The sequence below is a fragment of the Schistocerca serialis genome, chromosome 10, assembly GCF_023864345.2.
Source record: "Schistocerca serialis cubense isolate TAMUIC-IGC-003099 chromosome 10, iqSchSeri2.2, whole genome shotgun sequence".
Classification (NCBI taxonomy): Eukaryota; Metazoa; Arthropoda; class Insecta; order Orthoptera; family Acrididae; genus Schistocerca; species Schistocerca serialis.
The window spans coordinates 201,665,670-201,675,189 of NC_064647.1; the positions used below are offsets into that span (position 1 = coordinate 201,665,670).

At 45.6% G+C, this 9,520-nt stretch overlaps 1 pseudogene; it reads right to left on the reverse strand.

Annotated features, from left to right (window-relative positions):
* Nucleotides 1–1,428: 1,428 nt before the first annotated feature.
* On the reverse strand, nucleotides 1,429–1,546 carry LOC126425387 (5S ribosomal RNA; annotated as a pseudogene).
* Nucleotides 1,547–9,520: the final 7,974 nt, after the last annotated feature.

A 9,520-nucleotide genomic window follows, 5' to 3' on the forward strand; every position in this document is an offset into this window, starting at 1 on the left:
ATCGCATAATAATCGCATTCTTCTCCAGAAAGTACCTGATTCACTAGTTGCTCTGGTTCTGTGATCTGTAGTGCGTATTATTTCTGTGCATTATATCCTTCATTACTCAGCAGTTGCGAATAATGAGACGAATAGGATTCCATGAAATGTCTAGAATCTTGCAGCAACAGTGAATCTGTGCCTCACATCAATGTCAACAGGCAGAGGGTGTGACTCCGTAAATTCGTGATCAGTATAAGGAAACAATGTTTTAAATCTGCCATCCAGCTTCTGGGTGACAAGAGTCGAAAAAAAGTAGACAAATTCGTGCCGTTGAAGTTTACATGTTTTCTGTTTTTAAACAATTTTTTTGTTCAAAATAACATTTCTCGAAGTATATGTAATACCCAGTATTTTTGACTATACAAACCAGTTTAGTTTCTCCGTGATTATTTCAAATGGTTCAAATGGCTCTGAGCACTATGGGACTCAACTGCTGTGGTCATAAGTCCCCTAGAACTTAGAACTACTTAAACCTAACTAACCTAAGGACAGCACACAACACCCAGCCATCACGAGGTAGAGAAAATCCCTGACCCCGCCGGGAATCGAACCCGGGAACCCGGGCGTGGGAAGCGAGAACGCTACCGCACGACCACGAGATGCGGGCCGTGATTATTTCTGAATTATTAAATACAGTGAACCTACCTCAGTGGCCGAGGACGCGCACAGACTGGAAATACTCATGCGAGCCATTGCCACCCGTGTGACAATATCCATTGCTCTCCAGCTGAGAACGGACAAGCATAGTCCCAGTAGCCTGTTTAGTTGAGTCGTTGCGTCTTCTAAGTATTCCACGAATGAAATACATTCTTTGCAACGACTTCTGCACAACATTTACTATATGGTGGTTCTAATTTAAGTCATTTGTGATTGTAACCCCTATGTATTTAGTTCGATCGACAACCTTGAAAACTATGTAATTTGTCGTATAACGCAAATCTATCGGATTATTTTTAGTACTCATGTGGAGAACCACACGCTTTTTAGCCCTAAGGGTCGGCTGATGATTTTCAGACCACACAGCTATCTTTCTTAAATCATTTTGTATTTATCTTTTGATTACTTCTTTTATCTCGGTCGTCAGTCTTCTGGCTAGTGGCGCGCAACGAAATCTTCTTCTGTGCCAAACTTTTCACCTCAGTGAAGCACTTGCAACTTATTAAAACTAAAAACTAAACTCCTCCCGAACAGGCCTTGGAGCGCGCAACGGTACCGACCGGCCGCCGTGTCATCCTCAGCCCACAGGCGTCACTGGATGCGGATATGGAGGGTCATGTGGTCAGCACACCGCTCTCCCAGCCGGATGTCAGTTTCCGAGACCGGAGCCGCTATTTCTCAATCAAGTAACTCCTTAGTTTGCCTCACAAGGGCTGAGTGCACCCCGCTTGCCAACAGCGCTCGGCAGATCGGATGCTCACCCATCCAAGTGCTAGCCCAGCCCGACAGCGCTTAACTTCGGTATTCTGACGGGAACCGGTGTTACCACTGCGGCAAGGCCGTTGGCACTTGGAATCTACGTCCTTAATTATTTGCTGAATGTATTCCAATCTCAGTCTTCCTCTATAGTGTTTACCCTCTGCAGCTCCCTCTGGCACCATGGAGGTCATTCCCTAATGTACGAGGGTCATTCAATAATTCATCATCATCATCATCATCATCATCATCATCATCATTTAAGACTGATTATGCCTTTCAGCGTTCAGTCTGGAGCATAGCCCCCTTGTAAAATTCCTCCATGATCCCCTATTCAGTGCTAACATTGGTGCCTCTTCTGATGTTAAACCTGTTACTTCAAAATCATTTTTAACCGAATCCAGGTACCTTCTCCTTGGTCTGCCCCGACTCCTCCTACCCTCTACTGCTGAACCCATGAGTCTCTTGGGTAACCTTGCTTCTCCCATGCGTGTAACATGACCCCACCATCTAAGCCTGTTCGTCCTGACTGCTACATCTATAGAGTTCATTCCCAGTTTTTCTTTGATTTCCTCATTGTGAACACCCTCCTGCCATTGTTCCCAGCCGGCCGGAGTGGCCGTGCGTTTCTAGGCGCTACAGTCTGGAACTGCGTGACCGCAATGGTCGCAGGTTCGAATCCTGCCTCGGGCATGGATGTGTGTGACGTCCTTAGGTTAGTTAGGTTTAAGTAGTTCTACGTTCAAGGGGACTGATGACCACAGCAGTTAAGTCCCATAGTGCTCAGAGCCATTTGAACCATTGTTCCCATCTACTAGTACCTGCAATCATCCTAGCTACTTTCATATCCGTAACCTCAACCTTGTTGATTAGGTAACCTGAATCCATAATTAAAGAGACAAATTGGTCTGGAGAAAATACTTTTCCTGCTTTTCAATATAATCCCCTTGAACATTTATGCACCTGTTCAAACAGGCTACAAGCTTTTTTATTCCGGGTGCAAATAACTCTTCATCTTGATGTTTGAACCAATTTCCCACAGACTTTTTCACGTCCTCGTTGTCCTGGAACCTTGTGCAGCAGACAAATGTAAGCACTAGGTGCTAAATCATGACAGTAAGAGGGATGAGGCACTACTTCCTAGCCCATTTTGTCGATGGTTTGACAAGTTAGTTGAGCAATATGAAGACGTGCATTGTCTTGCTGGAGAATCACACCTCTTCTCTGAGATCCCCACCATCTCTCTCACGGCTGACCTCACCCTGGTTTAAAGCAAATCCGAATAGTATCGGCTGCACATTGTACGCTGCTCTTAGAGATAATCATGAAAATGGCACATTCAGCAACCCAAAACACCATCAAAATGAGTTTTCCAGATGATGAGTTTTGAATTTTTTTCTTGACAGGTGAGTTGGTGTGCTTCCACTCCGTGCTTTGTTTTTTTGATTCTGGCTCATAATACTGAACCCTAGTTTCGTCACAAATGAAAATTTTCCTATGGAAGCGCTATCCTTCTCTTTCATAATGTTCCTTTAGCTCAGTCCACACTTTCAAACTTGTTTCCTTGTGTAACCGCGTCAACCCCTTTAGGACCCATCTTGCACATGTTTTGCGGTACTTCAGCTTGTTACAGATAATGTTATGAACTGTACCAGTACTAACTTGAAGCCGGCCGGAGTGGCCGAGCGGTTCCAGGCGCTTCAGTCTGGGACCGCGCGACCGCTACGGTCGCAGGTTCGAATCCTGCCTCGGGCAAGGACGTGTGTGTCGTACTTAGGTTAGTTAGGTTTAAGTAGTTCTAAGTTCTAGGGGACTGATGACCTCAGATATTAAGTCCCATAGAGCTCAAAGCCTTTCTTGAACTAACTTGAACCTTATCAACTATCATTGCACAATCACACGCGGTCAGCACGGAAAATGTCATCAATTCGACTTTCAAGAGGGGGAGTTGGTCGGCCAGAAAGGTGTTCGTCAGCCACTGAGTCGCAACAATTTTTGAACTTCTCTACCCACTTGTAAAAATTTGCAAGATCCGTACAACCTTAACCATAAACTTTAGGCATTCAACAGTATATATTCACTGGTTTCTCGCCTTCAGCAAGTAAAAAACGAATAACAGAACGTTGTTAAACTAATGTGGACGTTTCAAACGGACTCGCCATCTTGAAATGCATTTTTGAGGTTATAAACCAAACAATGTTGATACATCAGCTGATCAGTAATCATCTCAGTGATGCCAACTTAAAGCCATAAAAGTACCAAATTTGCCCTAGTAACAGTTTTTCCCCCAGACCAATTTGTCTCTTTAATTATCGAATGGCCCTCGTATTAACACATGTCCTATCACCCAGTCTCTCCCTCTTGTCATTTTTTTCCATATACTCCTTTCGCCGCCTGTACTGCAGAGAACCTGTTTTCTTCTTGCGTTATCAGTCCACCTAATTTTCAACATTCTTCTTTCAAACTCTTTGATTCTCTTCTGTTCCGGTTTTCCAAGAGTCCATGTTTCACTACCATACAACGACGTGCTCCGAACGTACATTCTCAGAAATTTTTTTCTCAAATTGAGACTTATGTTCGATGCTAGTAGACTTCTCTTGGTCAGGAATACCCTTTTTGCCTTTGTTAGTCTGCTTTTGATGTCCTCCTTGCTCCGTCCGTCAATGGTTATTTTACTGCCTAGATAGCAGAATTCCTTAACTTCATCTACTTCGTGACGCACAATTCTGTTCTCATTTCCGGTATTTGTCATTACTTTCGTCTTTCTTCCATTTACTCTCAATCCATATTCTGTTCTCATTAAACTGTTTATTCCATTCCGTCATTGTATGGATTAAACAGTTGGGGGGAATGACGACATCCCTACCTTATACGCCTTTTAATCCGACTGCTTGGTTCTTGTTCTTCCAGTCTTACTGTTGCCTTTTGGTTCTTGTACATATTGTACATTGCTCATTTCTTTCTCTAGCTTACCCCTATTTTTCTTAAAATTTCGAACATCTAATAACATTTTACATTGTCAAAAGCTATTACCAGATCGAATAACCCTATGAACGTGTCTTGATTCTTCTCCAGTTTTGTTTCCATTATCACCTGGATAGTCAGAAATGCTTCTCTGGTGTGTTTACAGGTTTACAGATTTAAGAAGAGCTGCAGGCCTATAACCTGCCTTAGCGAACGCTTTTTCACGCGATAACTTTCCATCAAATACAGAAAACTCTAAATTATTACGGTTACAGTTCTTTGTGATGTGTAGAAAGACCACCTGCATGCATTATAGTTGTTCGTGTTTAGAGTAGTTATCAGGTTGTTAGCGTACGTAAGGTGCGTGAAGTGCCGCGTATTGCATCAGCATCTGACAGGGATCGAAAAGGGCCTCGTAGAGGACCACTATTTTGGCGGCTGGTCGAACTGTCCAGTAACCAGATTTTTGGCGCATTCGGATATGACAGTGGCAAATTGGTGTATGGGATAAGAACGTGAGGAAAGGAATACTCGTTTATGAAGGTTGCAGTCGACCACATCTGAGCAGCACTAGGCAGGGTCACAGTACTGTGTGAGCCGTGGAAGGGGAAAAAGGGGGAAACAAATGGTAGCGCCAAAATTTTTCTTTTAACAGGGTGGCTTTATTGGAGTAAACAGTTACACTAATTCTCAATCTTTCAAAACAGCTGTAGTTCTTCAAGGCAAGCAGCTGCGATTAGTCAAAACAACAAACACCTTTAATACAGTAGCAAAGGGCAAGCTGGGAGGACAATGAAATTTAAATAACAACTCTCCACAAATATGGCTTCACAGGTAAGATTAAATTTATGATTGTTAATTATTTAAAAAAAATTTCAACAAATATCCCTTAATGCCTTTAGTAAAACAATAAGTGATAGGCCTAATGAGAAAGTGCAATCCACCCCAACATTTCCATAGATCATAGACACAAGTTGCACAATTTAACCCCAAGGATTTGCCAGGATAAAATTTCCCCAAAACATAAAAGATATATCATTACACTAAAATGCTGCACCAGTTATCAACATAAAAGTTTACTAGGAACCCAAGTGTAGGTTTTAACATTTATGAAAAAAAAAGTTCAGATGTGTGTGAAATCTTCTGGGACTTAACTGCTAACGTCATCAGTCCCTAAGCTTACACACTACTTAACCTAAATTATCCTAAGGACAAACACACACGCCCATGCCCGAGGGAGGACTCGAACCTCCGCCGGGCCAGCCGCACAGTCCATGACTGCAGCGCCCTAGACCGTAACATATCTGACATCGCAGCAGTAGGTAAGATAAAATTAGCTCAGTTACATCAAAACTCAAATACAAGTTAAAATTTAACACATACGGTGACAACCGCCAGCTTACAATAGTTCAAAACATTATTCAATCTACAGGTGCGCAGATGTCATTACCGAGGGGAGTGTGCGAACCAACTTGAAGCAACTATAACATGGCATAGACCAAATTACAGATTCGGCAGTCTATGCAGAGAAGTCGGCAAGAAACGGTAAACAAGTCAGGAAACGATCACCGTCGCCCACATACACACTCGCGCACGGGCACAGAGGAGCCAACCTTAAGCCAGGGAGATAGGACAGGCAGGGTGCAAAAAAAAAAAAAAAATAATTCGTCACGAGGCCCACCGAACCACTGGACTGGAACTACAAAAATTCACTCACCTTAAACCTTACGTACGACGCCCGGGCGAGGAAACGGGAAATCGTACGGGCACAGGCCAGCAAAAACCCCAGAGAAACACACAGAATCCCATAAATTCCAAAACATAATTTAATCAATTATTCCCCATAACCCCAGAACTTGGCAGAAGCGAAATTACAGGCCACAGGATCCAAAGGCAACCTGCGGAAGAGTAAGGAGGGAAAAGGTTAAACAAAGTTCTGCAACAGCACAATAGAACGCCAAGAAAAACACACTAAGGTACATCACCCCACAGAATACTGAGAAACACGAATACTGTGGTTTGCCCACGGTTCCGACACAGTCATAACAACGAAGATAATCTTCTTAGCCATAGCACGCTGAAACACACAAACAGCAGCAAACTTCCGAGGACGGAAAAGTACTCCCCTGTAAACTACACTCCTGGAAATTGAAATAAGGACACCGTGAATTCATTGTCCCAGGAAGGGGAAACTTTATTGACACATTCCTGGGGTCAGATACATCACATGATCACACTGACAGAACCACAGGCACATAGACACAGGCAACAGAGCATGCAACTTTCGCAGCAATGCAGGCAGCTATTCTCCCATGGAGACGATCGTAGAGATGCTGGATGTAGTCCTGTGGAACGGCTTGCCATGCCATTTCCACCTGGCGCCTCAGTTGGACCAGCGTTCGTGCTGGACGTGCAGACCGCGTGAGACGACGCTTCATCCAGTCCCAAACATGCTCAATGGGGGACAGATCCGGAGATCTTGCTGGCCAGAGTAGTTCACGTACACCTTCTAGAGCACGTTGGGTGGCACGGGATACATGCGGACGTGCATTGTCCTGTTGGAACAGCAAGTTCCCTTGCCGGTCTAGGAATGGTAGAACGATGGGTTCGATGACGGTTTGGATGTACCGTGCACTATTCAGTGTCCCCTCGACGATCACCAGTGGTGTACGGCCAGTGTAGGAGATCGCTCCCCACACCATGATGCCGGGTGTTGGCCCTGTGTGCCTCGGTCGTATGCAGTCCTGATTGTGGCGCTCACCTGCACGGCGCCAAACACGCATACGACCATCATTGGCACCAAGGCAGAAGCGACTCTCATCGCTGAAGACGACACGTCTCCATTCGTCCCTCCATTCACGCCTGTCGCGAAACCACTGGAGGCGGGCTGCACGATGTTGGGGCGTGAGCGGAAGACGGCCTAACGGTGTGCGGGACCGTAGCCCAGCTTCATGGGGACGGTTGCGAATGGTCCTCACCGATACCCCAGGTGCAACAGTGTCCCTAATTTGCTGGGAAGTGACGGTGCGGTCCCCTACGGCACTGCCTAGGATCCTACGGTCTTGGCGTGCATCCGTGCGTCGCTGCGGTCCGGTCCCAGGTCGACGGGCACGTGCACCTTCCGCCGACCACTGGCGACAACATCGATGTACTGTGGAGACCTCACGCCCCACGTGTTGAGCAATTCGGCGGTACGTCCACCCGGCCTCCCGCATGCCCACTATACGCCTTCGCTCAAAGTCCGTCAACTGCACATACGGTTCACGTCCACGCTGTCGCGGCATGCTACCAGTGTTAAAGACTGCGATGGAGCTCCGTATGCCACGGCAAACTGGCTGACACTGACGGCGGCGGTGCACAAATGCTGCGCTGCTAGCGCCATTCGACGGCCAACACCGCGGTTCCTGGTGTGTCCGCTGTGCCATGCGTGTGATCATTGCTTGTACAGCCCTCTCGCAGTGTCCGGAGCAAGTATGGTGGGTCTGACACACCGGTGTCAATGTGTTCTTTTTTCCATTTCCAGGAGTGTATATCCGGGAGCAGCACAGCCACAAGCTCCTGCCGAAGCGCGGTCCAGGGATATCGCCTCGAGAAAGATGATCCGGCATGAGTATCGTCACCCAGATCTCAGCAAGGAGCAGTCAGACAGGGCAGGAAAGCTGGTAATCAGGTGACGACTCGAACCACCGACCCGGGGAGCAGCAAGTAACACCAACCCCGGACAGCGACAGCGCGGAGGGACCCACCGCCCGACGCAAAAGGCAACGCTCGCGCCGCCCGCGCCCAAACTTGACAGTCGTCGCACACAGCCACCTGGCAGAGACGGCGCCACCCGCCGCCAGGAGGCGCCCAGCAACCGAGAAAGAAACACCACTCGGAGGCCCAACGATCGAGAATCGATCGGGAATACCATGGAGGTAAGAATAAGGGGAGATGGCGCTACGTATCCCAGCCGTACTACGTTTTGAAGCCATGGGGGCGTGGCTTGCCGCCATGACACTCTGACCAAAACATTGCCAGTGTGCTATAGCGCTGCGTGTATTACAGTCGCTAATTGCACCATAAACGCATGTAACGTCATCAGATTGGTTGTTTCAAAGTTTTTGTTTAAAATAAAATCTCGTAAAGGCGAAACTCCGCGTTTCTTGTGATTAAAAATGGTTTTTAATGTAATATTACGAATAGCTAGCCTTCAATGTAAACTATACAATTTTGTTAATTCAGTAATAAACGTGTATCACAAACTAAATGATAGAAACTGAAAACTAAGTTAGCTATACCCTCCCTCCAAAGCCCCATAAATACATCTTGTTTGTAATATGTACTGGCATATTTCAGTTACGTTACACTACTGGGAAACACTGTTCATTACCGCCAATATTTACTGAAATACGGTACATAGAATGGCAAATCTACACAGCGTCCTGTTTAGGCCTATACTTTACGCCAGTTAATGTAGTGTTAGCTTTTAATTTGGTACATGATGAAGACAAAGTGAGTTACTCAACACTTCGATTATCGACGATACGTACGTATTATACTGAAACGTGAACTTGAAAACTAAGAATTTAATTCTTTGAATTAACATACCTTTTGCAAACTTTTGGGTGTGTAGGGAAAACTGATGGTACAGCATTTTCTCTGAGCCTTACTGTTGAAAGGGAAGTTCGGTCTACGTCCTCTTCTCGGAAATGATGAGAACATATAGTGCTCCATTTAGACGCACGCCAATTCTTCCTCCTCACGGCATTCTCCCACAGAGCTTTCCGACTTTCATTTTTAGGAAATCTAAAATCATACAGGAGAAAAACACGCTATAGTACAAGTACCGATGTAGCACACGTTCATTCACAATGAAGTTGTAAAATCACACATAACGAGACAACTTACACATGAAATGTTATTCCCTTCGATTTCTCATCACAGTCAGAACGATTCGTACATCCGAACTCCACACAAGTCACCATAATAGCGCGAAATCCTTCCAAAAGCGAGCGACAAGCCTATGCACACAAGCTTACCGCCGCCACGGCACACTGTGCACCGAGAACATCATAGCACCTTCACATGCACACACAAAAAAAATTTTTTTTCATCACCT